We start from the raw sequence: 19099 nt of genomic DNA on the forward strand, positions 1-19099 counted from the left end.
TCGTGGTTAACACACAAAGTACAACTTGGACAATAACTTCATGTTTTGTATCTTGGCAGGGTTATAAAGAATATGAATAACAACTCAACATTACCTATAGAACCATGCTAACTTACTAAACAATCTTGCAAAAGAGTATTCATTCTACCATCACAACAGAATTATTCGAAAGGAAGACACTAGAAATGTGTTCTCACCAGAAATTAATGGCTTAGAGAACAGTTACCAATCAAAATAAGCATGTGGCAATATTTAGTTTGCGATTAGTTTGCCGTGAGACAAATGACATCTTTCTTTTTTATCTCTGTTTGTGTCTGTCATATAAAAGCCACTGTGAATCTTTCTTTGTCTCATTTGCATCTCTTGCAAAATGCAAACTTTCACTGATTTTCACTGGATCTTACAACTTGTGCAAATAATATTGCGTATTTGATTGGCACATATTTCATGGGTTACAACAAATTATTGTTAGAAGAATGTAGAACTAAGTCATACAGTTCAACATGAATTCAGATTTGTGCAACTAATCGAGTACAGATACAGCACTTTGAATCTCTGCAAGAATTGATCCTATAGCATGGGTCCTGACCATGGATACTGAAGGTGCCCCATTCAGAGTGATATTGCAACCCTTAAGACAACATTCTCTGATACATCAGTCATAAACTTCAATTTCATGCATGCTTTTTCTATTAATGTTATCTCTTGTCCTATGGTACACACGCTAACAACCCTGAACTAGTGCCCACACATAGTGAATCAGCTTACAAGTCTATGCTGTGACTCTGCACCATACAATGACTCCTACACAGTTACTCAAATCATACTCCAGTTTTCTGCCTCACACTTTGAAATCTCAAGGTCACACAGCCCCTGCGGATACTGTTGGAAGACTGTTCTCAAGTATCATAGGCACCCATCTTCTCAGGCTAGTGCACTTCTCTCAATATGCCATTTTATGTCTTGACCACAACAAATGCATTATACTTCTAAAACATAAAACTCAAATTCCAAAGAGTTTTGAAAATATGAGATGAAAATAGTGAAATTCAATAGGAGATAGATTCAGAAATGGGAAAGAAACACAGTTTACATATGTTCACATACCTCTGTATATATAAACAAATAGCATAAAATAGAGAACACTTGTAGAAATTTTAACAGTAAGGCTGAACCATTCCAGAGAAAGAGACATCTGTGTAGTAGAGATTATCACACAAGACACATTGGGATGAAGTTGGGTAAAATTTATAAACACCTGAATAATGATATAAACTAACAAATGAAACCAAATGATGTAAGGTGCATGACAAATATACCAAATGACCTTTTCCATCTGTGACTGCTCATTATCCAGTCAAACGCATCAAGAGAATGACCATTCCCTTTCTGTGTTCAATTCCTAAGCTCCCAGTGAATTTCATCTCTAACCTGGCTGCTGCTGACGTTTTGACTATCCCTGGAGTTTGGATGGCATGCCTGTTTGTTGACTGCCACATGTATATCTGATTTCTGCTGTGCTGCTGTGCTCTGGTCACTTCCGCTGTATGCAGAGGATTCCAGGTATTCCACTGCTCTTGGCCAGATTTCTTTTCCTGGAATCTGCCCTTTGTGCTTCACCCTTACTAATGATTCTCCTTCAGTTAAACCTGTCTGCACCTTATACTGTCATCTTTCCCTTCAATACTTAGATTCTGAAAATCAAAATCCAGCTCAAAAATTACACCCCACATCTATGGCAGCCAGTTGAATGCAGAAAGAAAACACAATGAAAATCGGGTAGGAAAATAATCCAAAATAATCAGCAACTTGAGGAAATGACCAGTACCTATTCAGACACAAATAATAATTAACCAAGTGCTGCACTCAACAATGGAGAATTACAATCATTTCGTGAGAAGAATGTGGGAAGATATTCTCCCTGATCAATGTGCAAAGGACACAGATTAGGTACTGAAATGTTTATGGAAAAATGATAATAGCAGATTGTTAGTTTTCAATAATAAACCCATATGCAAATGGCCTTTAAAGCCCTAAACCAAAAGATTATATTTACCTACCATATTAAATAATAAGACAGTCCATTTGCTGTCTCTAAGTATTGCAACTCACCAATGGAAATACACAGATACAGAGTGAAATGGTGGTAGAGAAATTCCATGTCAACGGAGAAACACGGACATCAGTCATTCAGATATCAGAAAAAAATCTTAGAAGAAATGAAGATGTGTTTCAATATCAGATAATGCAATACTTCAATATAGAGAAATACTTTTAGAAGGTATATATGGACCAACATCATGGCACCACCTTATTTAAAGCATTTGTTAATAAATGTAAAGTAGGACAAAGGATTCAATACAACTATAGTCACATATTAAGACATTTTAGCTTCATCACACCCCCCCACACACATACATACACACACACATCAAAAACCAGAGAAATAATATATACTATGGAAAAAGATACCTAAGACTGTGAAAACTGAATTGTAGAATGTTTACTTTGTGACCACCATTACATGAAAAGGAATCAACAGCTAATGAAACTGTAGGAAGTGTGCAAAGAAAGAGAACTGCAATAACATGATCCAGGAAGAATAACCGACCATGGCAGATATCAAAAGAAAACTGAAACATGCCTGGAAGTGAATGAATGTAACAACACAGCAAGTCACAACTTGCAACAAAAAAAATGAATAAGATAAGCTCACACCTATATTGATAATCAGAAAAGTAACTAATAAATGATCTCTTAATGCCACCTAAACCTTAATCAAAAGTGCAAATGATGACACTAGACACAATACTATCCCTGATTAAATGAATTGTGAAAATTCTCAACAACTACTAGCTAATCATATCCTTCATCTCACTATGAACATTACCCACTTAGAGAATGTATGAAAGTTGTGCAGTAATTATTCCTATATAAGATCAATAAATATTACACAAGACTGCAACCTATTAAACGAATGAAAACATTGCTTAACTCAATAGACCCAGGAGCAACATTGGTTGTAATATAACAGGCTTTTGTGCTGAAAACATAAAGCAAAGTTGGAAATGAACAATGTTTCTCAAAATGAGCAATGCTTTCAACACACGTAGCTCAATATCATATTGAATAGGGAAAAATCTGTAGATATATGCTAGGATCCTGAGACAAGGAAAATGCACTCTTTCATTCCTGGTAGTAAACAGAATCCTGGATATTTTAATCAAAGAAATGAAAATCAAGTGGATACAAAGTGTAAGAGAGGAAGTCAAGAGAATATTTGGGGCACATCAAACTATTATCTGCCCAAGGGAATACAGACTACCATAAGACTACTACTAGAGTTCACAGGAAAGTTTAGTGGAATTGTTAGGTAGAAAATCATCCCATTGAAGTTAGCAAACGTTGATATACAAGCAGCCCTTTGACTGCGAAAGAAACCCAATCCAATTCAAGTATGATGAAGAGAGATAAACTCATGAATCATAAAATCAACTCCTTCTAGAAAGTTGGACATGTAGCTAGATGAGCAGACTATGATGAGGACACATGAAACAAATAAAAGCAGTGTTGTACAAGTGCTCAAAAATCTCTCAATGTCTCAATGAAAGAACAATTGCATGATTCAAAATAGCAACTCCAAGGAAACTCAGTGAGTTACAATACAGAAGGGTAAATAGACAAAAAAATCAATCCAAGATATCAATGAAAGATAGTAAGTTGATTAAACTGATTAGGAATAGCCATAAGATTCAGCAGAAAATAGCCTCTATCAGTGAACATAATAGGACTGGTAGTTTTAGCAGCAGAATAGACAAACTGACTAAACTGCTGCTTGTCAAAATGTCTCCTTCTATCATTTATAGCATCATAGGAACAAAGCATGATGATTGCCTCAGAATAATAATATGCTTATAGTTTCAGTAATATATAAAGACTGGTGTGTTTCTTTTAACTATTTATTCATTTATTTATTTATACTGGAAAGGCAGATTTACAGTGAGAAGGAGATTCAGAGTGAAAGACTGACCATCGAATGTTTCAGTCCCAAATAAGCCCCAATATCCAGAGCTGAATCTAGCCAATCTGAAACCAAGAACTCAAAGCTTCTTCCTGATTTCCCACTTGGGAACAGGGTCACAGGCTTTGGGCCATCCAGTCCTGTTTTCCCAGGTCACAACAGGGTGCTCAGTGGCAATTTCAGCAGCCAGGTCACTAACCAGCATCCATGTGTGATCACAGCACATGCAAAGTACGGTTTTACTTATTGGGCCAACACACCAGATTCAAAGTCAGTTGTCTTTATGTCAATATCCTCAATAATTTAAATATACTAGGACCTCTGCTTAATTATTTATAAATACATGGTATTTCTTAACAGCATTTAAGGTTCCTGCATATTCTTTTTTGAGGTTCTCTGGGCAACACTTCCCTGCAGACCTTCTAGATGAAGCTTCCATCACAATAAAACAAACTGAAAGGTGTCTTAAGATTATAACTGCTGTTGCCTTGAGAAAGTAGATTCAAACTAAAGCAAGTAAATACTCTACCTCTTGAATATGTTTTTAAAATGTTAATTCTTTAAAATGTTGAAACCTTTAAATATCTTATGTTTTTAAAATGTTAATTAATTGTCAACAAGAGAAAGTGACAGAGACAGCATAAATGAGGGACACATGGGCAACGCTTAAGGGCTGAAAGACTAGATATTCGCGTTGCACATGCCACTGAAATTTACATAGGAGCTGCTCCATCTTCTCCTAGCAGGTGGCCAAACTCCATCTCCCAAGAATTGCATCAAGATCAGGTTGTTCTTTCACAGCAATCCCTATTTCTCTAACACAGTGATTGTTAAGGAATATCGAGCTAACATCAATGGAGAGATGTTTCTCAGAGACTAGATATTGGACATGAGTGACAGGTAACTGGCGATGTGATCCTATCCTGTCCTGCATACTTCTCTTCCTGTTGGAAATTGAGCATGCTGTTCCTATCCACATCTCTTCTTGCAGTGAATACCACCAATTTCACTGGAGTGAAGGGAAAGTTTTGTAAGCTTTTTTTATTATTAATTACATTGCATCATGTGACACAGATTCATAGGCTCTGGGATTCCCCCATCCCCTCCCCATACTCTCCTCCCTTGGTGGATTCCTCCAACTTGTTGCAGTATTACAGTTCAACTTCAGTCAAGATTCTTTCGTTGTAATCATATACCAAGCATGGAGTCCAGCATCTTATTGTCCTGATCACTTCAACAGTTTGTTGGGGAGACCTTCTCTGGTCTGAAGGTAGAACTGGCAGAATATCGCCCTGATGAATTAGAAGCCCCAGCACATCAACAACATTCTACAACATTATAGAATTAATTGATACATTATTGAGCAATCAATATATTATAACAGTGCAAGTTCTTAACCACCTCCTGTGATTACTTCATTGACCCTTCAGTTTTTTTGTTTGTACTCAGCCCCGGCTGCTATACACCTTAAAGTGTCTATAGGCTTTATAATAAAAATAAGTAAATATTTAAAAAAAAGAAAAAAAAAAAAACCTCTTTCACAGGTGGGCGGGGGTGTGAGATGGAAAAATAAGACTACTGATAAACTATGTTTTTGGTCAAGAGTCCTTAAACTGTAGTTCCAGAGCCAGAACTAGCTGACTGGCTGTTTTTGTGAAGTTTTACATTGGGTCCACGGTCACCTTCAGGCTGCTGTGGACAAGCTCGGTAGTTGCAACCAAGCATATGGCCCACACAACCCAAAATGGTTGCTTTGTGCTATCTTCCAGAAGGGAACTGGCTGACCTCTCTTAGCCCATTGCAGCCCACAGTGCCACTGTGAGTGATTGCATATGTGATACATGTACTGAAAAACCCAGTTCTCTTTGCATCCTTTAACTTAAAACACAGATTTTAAGATCATTTGCAATGCAAATGTCTAGCCTCACAGTTTAGATGTCCATATCTCATTTCTGTTTTTTTTTTTTACTATTAATTATTTTGCATTATGTGACAGTTTCATAGGCTCTGGGATTCCCCTCACTCCTCCCCCTTCCCCCTGAGGGATTACTTCACATTAATGCAGTATTACAGTTCAAATTCAATCAAGATTCTTTCCTTGCAAACATATGCCAAGCATAGAGTCCAGCTACTTATTGTCCAGATGGGTTGGACAGTTTCTTAGGTAGACCATTTCTGGTCCGAAGTTAGAGCTGGTAGAATATCATCCCAGTCAATTAAGAGTCCCAATCTAACATCAACAGCAATTTGCAATATTATGGAATTGACATGGTTTTGAGTAACCAGTATGTTAAAAAAAAAAAAAAAAGGCAAGTTCTTAGCCACAACCTCTGATTAACTCATTGCCATTTCAATTTTAGTTTATATACAGGACCTGCTGCTATATACCTTAAAATGGCTATAAGGTACCATTCAGCTGTCTCGTGTCTATTTCATTTTAGTATTTAGCCATTTGTTGTGTTGAAGTATACTTTTGCTGATCTTGGCAGATTTTAGGATAATCTAGACTGGCTTGTAACTCTAACAAGACATTTGTTGACAATTAATGTGCAGAACATTTTTTTTGGGGGGGGTGTGCAAGAAAATCCTCAACACCGTGGTGATGAGTAACTGATCTTTGTGTCCCACCCAGTGAGGCATGAGCCAATCCACGCCAACTCTTTCCTGTCAGATTCCAAGCTCTACTTTTTGTTGTTTGCATATTTATTTTAGATTTTTTTAGTTTGTATGATTGTTTGCTATGAGGGGTTTTCGGCCCGATCCAATGGTCATTCCGAGGGAGGGCGGGGGTCCAGAGGTGGAGCCAGGCTTGGACCAGAGAAAGCTCTCCTCCCTCATCCCGAAGGACATTTATTGTTCTTGTGTTTCTGCTGACCGCTCAGGGCTTCTGGTTGTCCTTCCGATGACGTTGGTTTCTGTGCAGTAGTGTTTGTACTTCTTCCATCCCCTGCGGAAACTCTGGTTGGGGGTGGGTGACCTCAGAGTACTCGGCCTCTGAGGGCATCCAATTCCCTGTGGCCTCCTTGGCAGTTGGGATATAGTCCTGTTGCTCGTATTAATAGTTTGTGCTGAAGATCTGGGAGTCTTCATGGTTGGGACCCAAGCTTCCTCCTTACCACCTGCTCCACTCTGGAGTACCCCCCTGCTCCACACACATGACCTCCTGTTAAGAGGTTGTCAGGATCACACCCGATTCCCCCCTCATGCATTGGTATAGTAGTTTTATTGTTGTTCAGTGCCGCTTTGAGTCTGTTGTCTATGAATTACCAGATTTGATCTTCATAGGCTATATTGTACTTTTTCCTCACTCTTTTTATGGTCCTGAATGATTTCCCTGCACACCCTCCCCATTACAGTTTAACATAGCGTATTGAGGGTATAGTAGGCTTTACAGTTTTTCTATGTAGATGTGAAGTATTCTGACATTACTTGTTGGTTTATAGATTATATCGCCTTATGTTATTGCATTGGATACAGGTTGTTAAAGATTGCACTAATATTACAATATGCAAGTACTATCTTCCAAGTTGTCATCTTTTCATCTCAGATTAAGGCAAACATGTGGTATTTAACCTTTTGGGATTGGCTCATTTCACTTAGCATGATGGATTCCAGTTGGGCCCATTTGACCCCAAAGAACTGCATTTTGGTTTTTTTGATAGCTGAGTAGTATTTCATGGAGTAGATGGACCATAGCTTTCTTATCCAGTCTTATATTGATGGGCATTTTGGTTGCTTCCAGGTTTTTGCGATTGTAGATTGTGCTGCTATGAACATAGGTGTGCATGTTGTTTTCTTGTGTAGGAGATGTTTTGGATATATCCCTAGGAGTGCTATTGCTGGATCATATGATATGTTGATTTTCAGTTGTTGGAGTATTTGCTAAACTGATTCCCATAGAGGCTGTACAAGTCTGCAGTCCCACCAGCAATGGAGAAGGGTTCCCTTTTCCCCACATGGTTGCCAGCAAGTGTTGGTGGTATTATGTATGTGTGCCATCCTTACTGGAGTTAGGTGGTACCTCATTGTTGTCTTCATTTGGATTTCCCTTACAGCCAGGGAAATTGAGCATTTTTTCATTTGTTTGTTTGTCATTTGGGTTTATTCTTTTGTGAAATGTCTGCCCATTTCCCGTGCCCATTTCTTGAGCAGATTGTTCTGCTGTTTTGGTTTCTCTGGAGATCTTTGTATATTCTGGAGATCAGCCCTCTATCTCCTATGTAGTGTGCAAAGATCTACCCCTATTCTGTAGGTTTTTTTTTATTATAGAAACTTACTTATGATTTTATTTAAATAATGATAAGCCACTAGTTGCATACAGACTTACCACTCTTTTCAATAAATCAATATATTATTGCCCATTGCACAAGTTGAATTCTTGGTCTTATTTCTTTTTATTTATTTATTTATTTATTATTTTTAATTCATTAATTACATTGTAGTATGACACAGTTTCATAGGTACTTGGATTCTCCCCACCCCTCCCCAAAATCTCCCACCATGGTGGATTCATCCACCTTGTTGCATAACAACAGTTCAAGTTCAGTTGAAATCCCCCCATTGCAAACATATACCATAGAGTGCCGCATCTTATTGTCCAGTCAAGTTCAATGGCTTTTAAGTATACCCTCTCTGGTCTGAAGACAGAGCCAGCAGAGTATCATCCCGATTAATTAAAACCTCCAACATACCATCAGCTAAAATTTATATCATTATGGATTTAATTGACATAGTAATGAGTAACCAATATGTTAAAAGTAAATGCGAGTTTTTCAACACCTTCTGTGACCACCTCATTGACATTTTAACTTTAGTTTATACATAGCATATAACATACATATCATGTTATACATAACATCATATCATCTTAAATTAAGGCAAACATGTGGTATTTAACCTTTTGGGATTGGATCATTTCCCTTAGCATTATGGTTTCCAGTTTATTCCATGGAGTAAATGAACCATAGCTTTCTTATCCAATCCTCTGTTGATGGGCATTTTGGCTGCTTCCATGTTTTTGCAATTACTGATTGTGCTGCTATGAACATAGGTGTGCATGTTGGTTTCTTGTAAAACAGGTGTTTTGGATATATTCCTAGGAGTGCTATTGCTGGATCATACGGTATGTTGATTTTGAGGTGTTTGAATGTTCTCCATACTGATTTCCATAGAGGCTGTACCAGCCTGCAGCCCCACCAGCAGTGGAGTAGGGTTCGCTTTTCCCTGCAACCTTGCCAACAAGTATTGTTGGTGCTTTTATTCATGTGGGCCACTCTTACTGGCATTAAGTGGTATCTCATTGATGTTTTAATTTGGATTTCCCTTATTGCCAGGGAACTTGAACATTTTTTCATATGTTTATTTGCTATTTGGGGTTGTTCCTTTGTGAAGTGTCTGCCCATTTCCCGTGCCCATTTCTTGAGTGGCTTGTTTATTTTGGTGTTTGGCTGTTTCGTGGTTCTTTGTATATTCTGGAGATTAGCCCTTTACCACCTACAAAGGGCGCAAAGTTCTTCTCCCATTCTGTGGGTTGCTTTTTCACTTTGTTGATTGCTTCCTTTGCTATACAGAAGCTTCTTAGTTTGATGAAGTCCCATTCATTTATTCTGGTCTTGATTTGTATTGCTTTTGGAGTCATTTTTGGGAAGTAGGGCCTACCCCTAGATCTTGCAGAGTATTTCCAACATTTTCTTCCAAAAGCTTGAAGGTTTCTGGATGTAGGTTTAGATCTTCTATCCATTTAGATTTGATCTTAGTGTAAGGTGAGAGATATGCGTCTATTTTTTTGTTTCTACAGGCTATTAACCAGTTGTCCCAACAGCATTTATTGAACAGACTTTCCCATTTGCCTGGATTGTCTGGATTGTCGTTTGTCCTTTTTTCAATTATTTGGCTGTATCTGTGTGGGGTCCCGTCTGGTGTTTCTATTCTGCTCCATTGATCCTCCTCTCTATCTTTGTGCCAGTACCAGGCTGTTTTCATAACCACTGCCTTATAGTATGTTCAGAGGTCTGGGACTGTGATTCCCCCTGCTAACTTCCTATTTTTGAGAATGGTTCTAGTTGTTCATGGTTTTTTATGTTTCCAGATGAACCTTTGGATCACTCACTGTTTCTAGTACCGTGAAGAATGTTTTTGCAATTTGATTGGAATTGGGTTGAGTGTGTATATTGCTTTTGGCAATATAGACATTTTAATGATATTGATTTTACCTATCCAGGAGCATGGGATGTTACTCCATTTTTTGAGGTCTTGTTCAATTTCTTTTTTAAGTGGTTTGTATTTCTGAACTCCATTCCCAGTGAGAATATTTTTCTGTACTCTTTCACAGAAATACAATAATTGGTGAAGCTCCTCACCCACTGACAAACCCTAGCAGAGCCATCTTTTTGTTGCAATGGATAGGGCTTTTATTTGGCTATGCATGCACGTGGTTGAGTATAGCAAGCAATTTAGCAAGCACTGTGTAACACAATTTAGCAAGTTCTCAGAAAACAGTGATCTCATCACCCACAACATTGTAATCATCTTAGTTTGAGCACACAGCATGGTATTTATACACACAGAAAACTGCATGAGAATGTGTTTTTCAGGAAGTAAGCATTCTCACAAAGCAAGCAGTTACTGTATTGGGTTAGACCTGATTTGGTAATTATGTAGATTAAAGACAACTGGAAAACAAGGTCATTCTGCATTTACCTTTGAAAAATTCCCAAAATAACTTTGACAGAACCAGAAATATATGATTATATATATATATATATATATATATATATATATATATATATATATATATATATATCTTTTGAAAAAGATATTTTTATTGGAAAATCAGATATACAGAGAGATATGGACGAGAAAAAAAGGCTGGCGTAGCTGTTCTAATCTCAGATGACCTAGACTTCAAGCTGACAGACATCAAAAAGGACAGAGAAGGACATTATATATTGGTGAAGGGACTGATCCATCAAGAAGTAACTACATTCGTGAAAATATATGCACCTAATTCCAATGCGCCTAGCTTTGTGAAGCAATTACTTACAGACTTAAGGGGAGACATAGATACACACACAATAATAGTGGGCGATCTTAACACCCCGCTAACAACTATAGACAGATCAACAAAACAAAAATTCAACAAAGAAACAACATAGCTCGTACAAACATTAGAACAACTAGACTTGGTAGACATTTATAGAACATTTTATCCTAAGACCACAGATTATACATTTTTTTCAGCAGTGCATGGCACCTTCTCCAGGATCAACCACATGATAGGACACAAAGCAAATCTAAATAACTTCAAAAAGATAGGAATCATACCATGTACCCTCTCAGACCACCACGGAATGAAACTGGAAATCAGCAATTCAAAATGCCCAAGGAAATACAGAAACTCTTGGAGGTTGAACAATATGCTATTAAACGAACAATGGGTCAGGGAAGAAATTAAAGATGAGATAAAAAAAATTATGGAAACCTGTCATGATCTTTCATAATAGCTAACATGATCATGAACCTTAAACAAGACAGGACAAATAATCGCTACTTCTTGTGTTATTTTCACAGTATTTCAGATTTTGTTTGTAAGGTTTATCCTCAACACACACAGTTAACCTTCCAACAACCCTAGAAATCAGTTACTGAAATACACTCATTTAAATGTTGAGGAATGTGAGGTATAGTACTGTTAAGTGTTTGAGATAAGAGTGGGTGTCCACACCTTCTTAGGGACTTTATGAAGAGCAGAGAAAGTCTCCAAGGGCCTAGTGGCTAAATCCTCACCTTGCACACTCTGAGGTCCCATGTGGAAGCCAGTTCATATCCCAGCTGCTCCACTTCCCATCCAGTTCCCTCCTGATGGCCTGGGAAAGCAGTGGAGGATGGCACAAAGCCTTACGACCATGGCACCACGTGGGAGACCTACAGGAGGCTCCTGGTTCTGGGCTTCAGATCAGCTTTGCTCTGACTGTAGCCATCACTTGGGAATGATCCAGTGGACTGATAATATTTGTCTCTGTTTCCCTCTGCAAATGTTCCTTACGAATTAACATAAAATCTCACTGGAGAGAGAGAGAGAGAACCTCCAAGCCTGAAGACTCCAGGCTTTAATGCTGAGAATGTATTAAGTCAGCAGTAACTTAAACTACCCTCTGTGTTCACTCATACATTAAACAGAATTGTATCTTAAACTCATGTCCTCATTCTTGTAAGACAAAACAACATCCTCTTTTTCTCTGTACTAAGTACGCAGTCCTTCCAATGTTTGCAATTATTTTTGTTTCCTGATGCTTTGACAATACAACGTGACTTTTGAGTGTCCAGTTGATTACAAATATTTCTCCAAAATTGTGGCAGAGTTTAGGTCATGAAGAACTTCCCCAAATTTTCTGGAAAATTCATTCAATATTTTCTGATAAAACAGAAAAGCAAGTCCAAGGATTTCTTAAGATATATAGATATAGATATAGATATAGATATCTATATCTATATCTATATATCTTATATATATCTTCTATATGTATCATATATATGATATATGTATGTTTGACTTGGGTTTCAGCTATAAAAACATGGTAAACTGGTCGTAGCACTATAGATATTACTAAATCAAATTAATGAGTATGTAATATCTCAAAATAAACTTTAGCTACATGTATGCCAATTTGCAGGTCAACAAGAGTAGCTGTGGAGAAGTATCTAACAGTACACCTGGGTTCAAGCCAATTGATATAGGCACCAGCTTACCAAATCCCCAAATCAATTATGCTCAGGATATTGTCATTTTCAGCTTTTATCACCATCTTACTTTTTGAACACTCATCTGATTTCACCTCTTCCTAACCTCATGTATGCCACCAAATTCTCCAGTTGTATTTCATCCTGTCTGTGCTTTCCTATATTTTCCCTTCACGGTCCACAGGTTGATAAGACATACTTTCCTAAAGAAGCCCTAGCAACCTGCTTTCACAAATGTTGTTCTCAGGATTATGTTCTCCCCTTTTCCACTTTCATTTGTGCAGAGGAAATTGAAAACCATCTGGAGAGAAACAGGCCTTTACATGATGTGATCTATCCCCAAATACACTAGAAACACAGACACTGCTTTTCCCTTGAGGATTCAATCATCTCACATATTTCCCTTGTTTGCTAATACTTTAAAGAATGCCATGTACCTGAAAACACTTTGCAATCCCAAAGGACAACTGGATTGAACAGTGAGTTTAAAAAACACGTTACTTTCTCAATAAAGGGAAAGTCCAGCGGGCCTTTACATAATGAAATCAGTACGAAGGAATCATCAGGAACAGCAAATTTACTAAACACAACTGGCTCAAAGAAGGGCCGGAAAGCAGTGTTCGGTCCTAAGGAATCAAACAGCTCAGGACAGCACTCTACACAAAAACTTGGTAAGAAAATAATTTCAGGAGTTGTCTCTCTAGGCCCACTAGGAAGCCTAAGGGGGGTGAAGCTTGATGAGGATGGTCAAGCTGTGGGGGATGCAATGCATGCTTGGGACACACTCAACACAAAATAAATAGAGCCTCTAGAAACATGATTACATTTTAAGCTCTTTGGGTATGATGTAAAAAAAAAAGTGGGATCAGGTTACTCAAAAAGCCTATATGCAAACACTTCATGGAGAGTAAGTCAGTTGTCCTAGAGGTGAAGATGCCAGTTAATATGCCTGTTTCCCATGGCAGAGTGCCTGGGTTCCAGAACTGTCCCTATCTCGGACTCTAGCAAATTGTTGATATACAACTTAGTAACACTTGGTGAGGAGATAAGTGATTGAGGTCTTACAACCCCCTGGGAAAACTGAATAAAGCTTTCTGATCTGAGACTGATTTTGGTGCTATGCAGGTTACTCAAAAAGTGAACCTCCACACCTCTCTCTGCCTTCTGTATGCTCTGATTCTCTCAACTGCTGTGTCAATCTCTAGATGTGTCATTCTTTGCCTTTTAAACAAACAGATGTTAAAACTTCAGGGGAAATGAATTAAAACCAGAGGTTGGAATGAAAAACAAATGTCCATGCAGTTTTTCCCTGTCTTGAATGAAACTGAGAATGATGACTACCTGTGTAAGTGACCCTTTGGCACATCCACAAAGAAAAATCCCATAGTCTGAATTGAAATTCCACTTGTAATTTGGTCTTACATCATTCTGTCTTCTGGTAACTTGGGGTGCAAGGCTGAGGCTGAGTGATGTGAGCACTTGGCTGCTTCTGATGCTCTCTATAGCCAGCAATGTTTGGTATACTTTCCTAATCCCTTCCACTCTCATCTCCAGATTGTGAGAAGTGTCAGATATGCTTCCTGAAGAGCTGTGCTGCTCATGAACCCCCCACCCCCCGTGTTTCTAAAAGACAATCCAGTGGAAAAGGGACATCCTAGTCGTGCTCTCCTCAGTGTGCCTACTGGACTTCGAATTGGCCCATTGAGCATTCCGAAAGCTGGGCTTGGAGTATTTAATGAAGCATCTGATCTGCCTTTGGGGCTGCACTTTGGTCCTTTTGAGGGCAAGATCACAGAAGTGGAAGAGGAAGCCGACAGTGGGTACAGCTGGCAGGTAAGAAGCACATCCCTTTCCAGTCTGATGGCTTTTCACCTGCCTAGCATGAGACTGGTTCGTGTGTCCTTCTACACATTATGGCATGAGTTGAGCCAACATGATCAGCCAGGCTGTAAAGATTAGCATAGGGCTCGGCGTCGTGGCCTTGTGGCTAAAGTCCTCACTTTGAATCTGCTGGGATCAAAACTGGGCACTCTTTCTAATCCCAGCAGTTCCACTTCCCATCCAGCTCCCTGCTTGTATCCTAGGACAGCAGTTGAGGATGGCCCAAAGCCTTGGCACCCTGCATCTGCATGGGAGACCCCAAAGAGTTTCCTGGTTCCCAGCTTCGGATCGGCACAGTACCAGTTGTTGTGGTTAGTTGGGGGAGTGGCTCATCAGATGGTAGACCTTCCTATCTCTCTCTCTGTTCTCCTCTTCTCTGTACATCTGACTTAGTAATAAAAATGAATAATTCCAATAAATAAATAAATATTAGCCTAGAGAAAATCACTGGGCTGTTAAAAATAAAGCAGTGGCAATCTCCTCTATGGGCTTCTACTGTAGGGAAATAAACAGGAAGAAATGTGTACCAACACTATGTAAAGAATCAACATGTGTGGAACTCATGCAATGTCAAAGAACATGATGATAGTGTTGTTAATACTTCTGAGGAACTACCCCCATTTCAGAAACGTATTAACCTATTTTTTTGAAACTCATATAGCCAAGGGCAGGAACAGCCATGAGTATGTGAATGGAAAGGATACTTCTTTTGCCAACTGGAAGAGGTAAGAGCCATGGCATGTTACAACTTCAGAGGATATTTCTCTCCAAGACAAGATCACTTTCCTTTCTCCTTTACTTTCCTCAGTGACTTTTGCATCATATGTCCTCTTTCATGTTTATTCTAATGACCTGTGAATGTCATGACCAGTTTCTAAAAGCATATTCTATATAAATACTATTTCTTTTTTTATTCATTAATTGCATTGCATTATGTGACACAGTTTCATAGGTACTTGGATTCTCCCCACTCCTCCCGAAACCCTCCCACCATAGTGGATTCCTCCACATTTTGCATAACCACAGTTCAAGTTCAGTTGAGATTCCTCCACTGTAAGCATATATCAAACATAGAAACCCGCATCTTATTGTCCAACCAAGTTCAACGGCTTCTTAGGCATACCCTCTCTGGACGGAAGGCAGAGGCAGCAGAGTATCATCCCAATCAATTAAAAGCCAGGGAACTTGAGCATTTTTTTGTATGTTTATTTGCCATTTGGGTTTCTTCCTATGTGAAGTGTCTGCCCATTTCCCATGCCCATTTCTTGAATGGCTTGTTTTTTTTTTTTTTTTTTTTTTTTTTTTTTTTTTTTTTTGACATTTTGGTTGTTTTGCAGCTCTTTGTATATTCTATCACCTCTGCAGTGCGTGAATATCTTCTCCCATTCTGTGTGTTACTTTGTTACTTTGTTGATTATTTCCCTTGCTGTACAGAAGCCTCTTAGTTTGATGAGATCCCATTTGTTTATTCTGGTCTTGATTGCTATTGCCTTTGGTGTCCTTTTTAGGAAGTATGGACCTACCCCAAGATCTTGCAGAGTATTTCCAACCTTTTCGTCCAAAGGTTTGAAGGTTTCTTGTTGTAGGTTTAGATCTGTTATCCATTTAGATTTGATCTTCGTGTATGGTGAGAGTGTACAGTGAGAGCTTGACTTGTTCCCCATTTGGATTCCTCTGATTGCTTTTTCTTGTCTTATGGCCTCAGCGAGTACCTCTAGGACTATGTTGAATAGTATTGGAGGAAGTGGACATCCCTGTCTTGTTCCAGATCTTAGTGGGAAGGGTTCCAGTGTTTCTCCATTCAGTATGATGCTGGCGTTGGGTTTTTCATATATTGCTTTGATTACGTTGTGGTTTATTCCATCCATGCCTACCTTGATTAGGGTTTTTAGCAGGAAGTGGTGTTAGATTTTGTCGAAAGCTTTTTCTGCATCTATTGATACGATCATGTGATTCTTGTTTTTCAGTTTTTGGATGTGGTGTATCACATTTATGGATTTCCATATGTTGAACCATCCCTGCATTCCAGGGATGAATCCTACCTGATCTGAATGAATGATCTGTCTGATGTGTTTTTGAATTCTATTTTCTAGGATTTTGTTGAGAATCTTAGCATCAATATTCATCAAAGAGATAGGTCTGTAGTTTTCTTTCTCTGTTGGTTTTCTGTCTGGTTTTCGGATTAAGACAATGTTGGCTTCATAGAACGAGTTTGTCAGGGTTGCTTCTTTTTCTATTGTTTTGAAGAGTTTGTAGATGAATGGGGTTAGTTCGGTTCAGAATGTTTCGTAGAATTCTGTAGCGATGCCGTCAGGGCCTGGCCTTTCTTTGATGGGAGGTCTTTAATCACTGATTCAATCTCTGCTTCAGTTATGGGTTTGTTCAGTTCGTTTGTTGCCTCTGGGCTAAGTTTTGGAAGGTGGTGTGAGCCTAAGAACTCTTCCATTTCTTGTCGGTCTTCTGATTTGTTGGAGTACAGTGCTTTGTAGTAATTTCTAATTATGTCCTTCATGGTTGTGGTGCCTGTTGTCATGTTGCCTTTTTCATCTTTGATGCTGTTAATTCTTGCTTTCTTACCATAATATAAATCACTATGCTTAATAAACAGAACACAAAGATGGGCCTTGAGGAATCTAGATCAACTGGGGCCATTAGACTCACTCTTTCGATTAAGCCTTTCCACTGTAAAAAATTTCCTAAATACATGGAGATTCCATGAAATTGGTGCCTGGCAGTAACGTTTCTTAGTCTTTTGACAATTATACACTATCAGAAGAACTTCAGACATAAGACCTTCAATCGATGAGACAGTGAAAGAAAAAAAAAAAAAAAAAAGAGGAAACAGCCGGGTTCTGGGGACAGGCATTGACATGCAGTGGACTAAGGCAGTGACTGTGAAGGCTGCATCCCAAGTACTGGTTGCTCTACTGCCAAACCAGTGGCTTCCCATGCATCCAGGGAAGTTTCAGAGAATGTCCTCAATCTTTGACCTCTGTGCCCCCGTGGAAGACCTGGTTGAAGCTCCTGCCTGCCACTGTGTCCTTTCTGTGTCCCCATTCCACCCGTTCTCCTAGCATCTCTGTCTTTTGCCCCTTGTCCTCTTTGCTTCTCTGCCTCTCAAATAAAAATAAAACACTAAACTTTATCAATTAAGCAAAACAAAACCAAACCTGGGATGTGGATGAGAGAAGGAAGCTGCATCTGGACAAGGGTTTCTGTGAGCAGTTCTGTGAGAGGATAAGAAACCATGAAGACTCCTATACATTTCTGCATCTGGATCTTGGACTCCCAAGATCCAGGAGAAAGATCCAAGAGAAGGGACTCCAAAGGGTTGCCTTTGGGAAAGCTGAGTTGTGGAGCATGTGTGGAAAGCTAAATGTAAGGAGTGTGTCCACTCATTCAATTCTGTAGCAGAAAACTGAATTAAATTTGGAGTTTAGGGAAACTCTGTGTGCTTCATGGCAGTCAAGGTGGGAGTAAGGTGGGCTTGGGTTTTGAGGATGACTACTGAGGAAGGAAGAAAGAAAGCATGTTTATCACAATGAACACTGTATCTACAACTTGTACAAGGGAATTCAGTGATCTCATGAGAGAGGTATATGTTTGCAGGGAGAGCTCTTGCAGAATTGTGATTCAAGCAGGGTGGAGGCTATTACAGAGCACATAAGATATAAACGTGACAGAGCATGCAAACTCAGTATTTATCTCCATCCCAGGTATGTGAACTGTGCCCGCAATGATGAGGAGCAGAATTTGGTGGCCTTCCAGTACCACAGTCATATATTTTACGGCACCTGCGAGGTCATCAAACCAGGCTGTGAGCTGCTAATATGGTATGGGGATGAGTATGGCCAGAAGCTGGGTATCAAGTGAAGCAATGAGAAGAAAAAGAAGGGAAGAAAAAGGAAGAGCTCACAACAGTGAGAGGTAAGTAGCACTGTTGTGCTGAAATAAGCAAAGGAATCCCCTTGGGAATATTTGTGATTCAACTCTAAGGAGTCAAATGTATTATAAGTGCTGCCAAAGTTCAATTCAAATGTGATTTGCATTTAGCAAAAACAAATACTTACTTATCAAAGGAAAGGAAGGGTTATAGAGAGACTCAAGCACAGAGATAGAGAGAGATAGAAAGGAGAGACCACCTCCTACTGTTTTATTCCCCAAAGCTGCACTAGGGCATAGTATGGCATCCTATGGCTAAAGTCCTCACCTTGGACATGCTGGGATCCCATATGGACACCAGTACATGGCCTGACTGCTCCACATCCCTACCAGAATCCTGCTTGTGGTCTGTGGAAAGCACGTGAGGATGGCTTCAAGCCTTGGGATCCTACACCCACATGTGGGACCCTGGAAGAAGTTCCTGGCTCAAGACTTTGAATGGACACATCTCTAGTTATTGTGGCCACAGGGGATGAATCAAAAGACAGAAGATTTCCTCTCTGTCTCTACACCAAT

The 19099-nt window shown here is 39.1% G+C and overlaps 1 pseudogene; it reads left to right on the forward strand.

Moving 5' to 3' along the window:
• The first annotated feature begins 14056 nt into the window (after positions 1-14056).
• LOC131478714 (histone-lysine N-methyltransferase PRDM7-like) lies at positions 14057-18502 on the forward strand (annotated as a pseudogene).
• The last annotated feature ends 597 nt before the right edge of the window (positions 18503-19099 follow it).

Source organism: Ochotona princeps, chromosome Y (genome assembly GCF_030435755.1).
Source record: "Ochotona princeps isolate mOchPri1 chromosome Y, mOchPri1.hap1, whole genome shotgun sequence".
Classification (NCBI taxonomy): Eukaryota; Metazoa; Chordata; class Mammalia; order Lagomorpha; family Ochotonidae; genus Ochotona; species Ochotona princeps.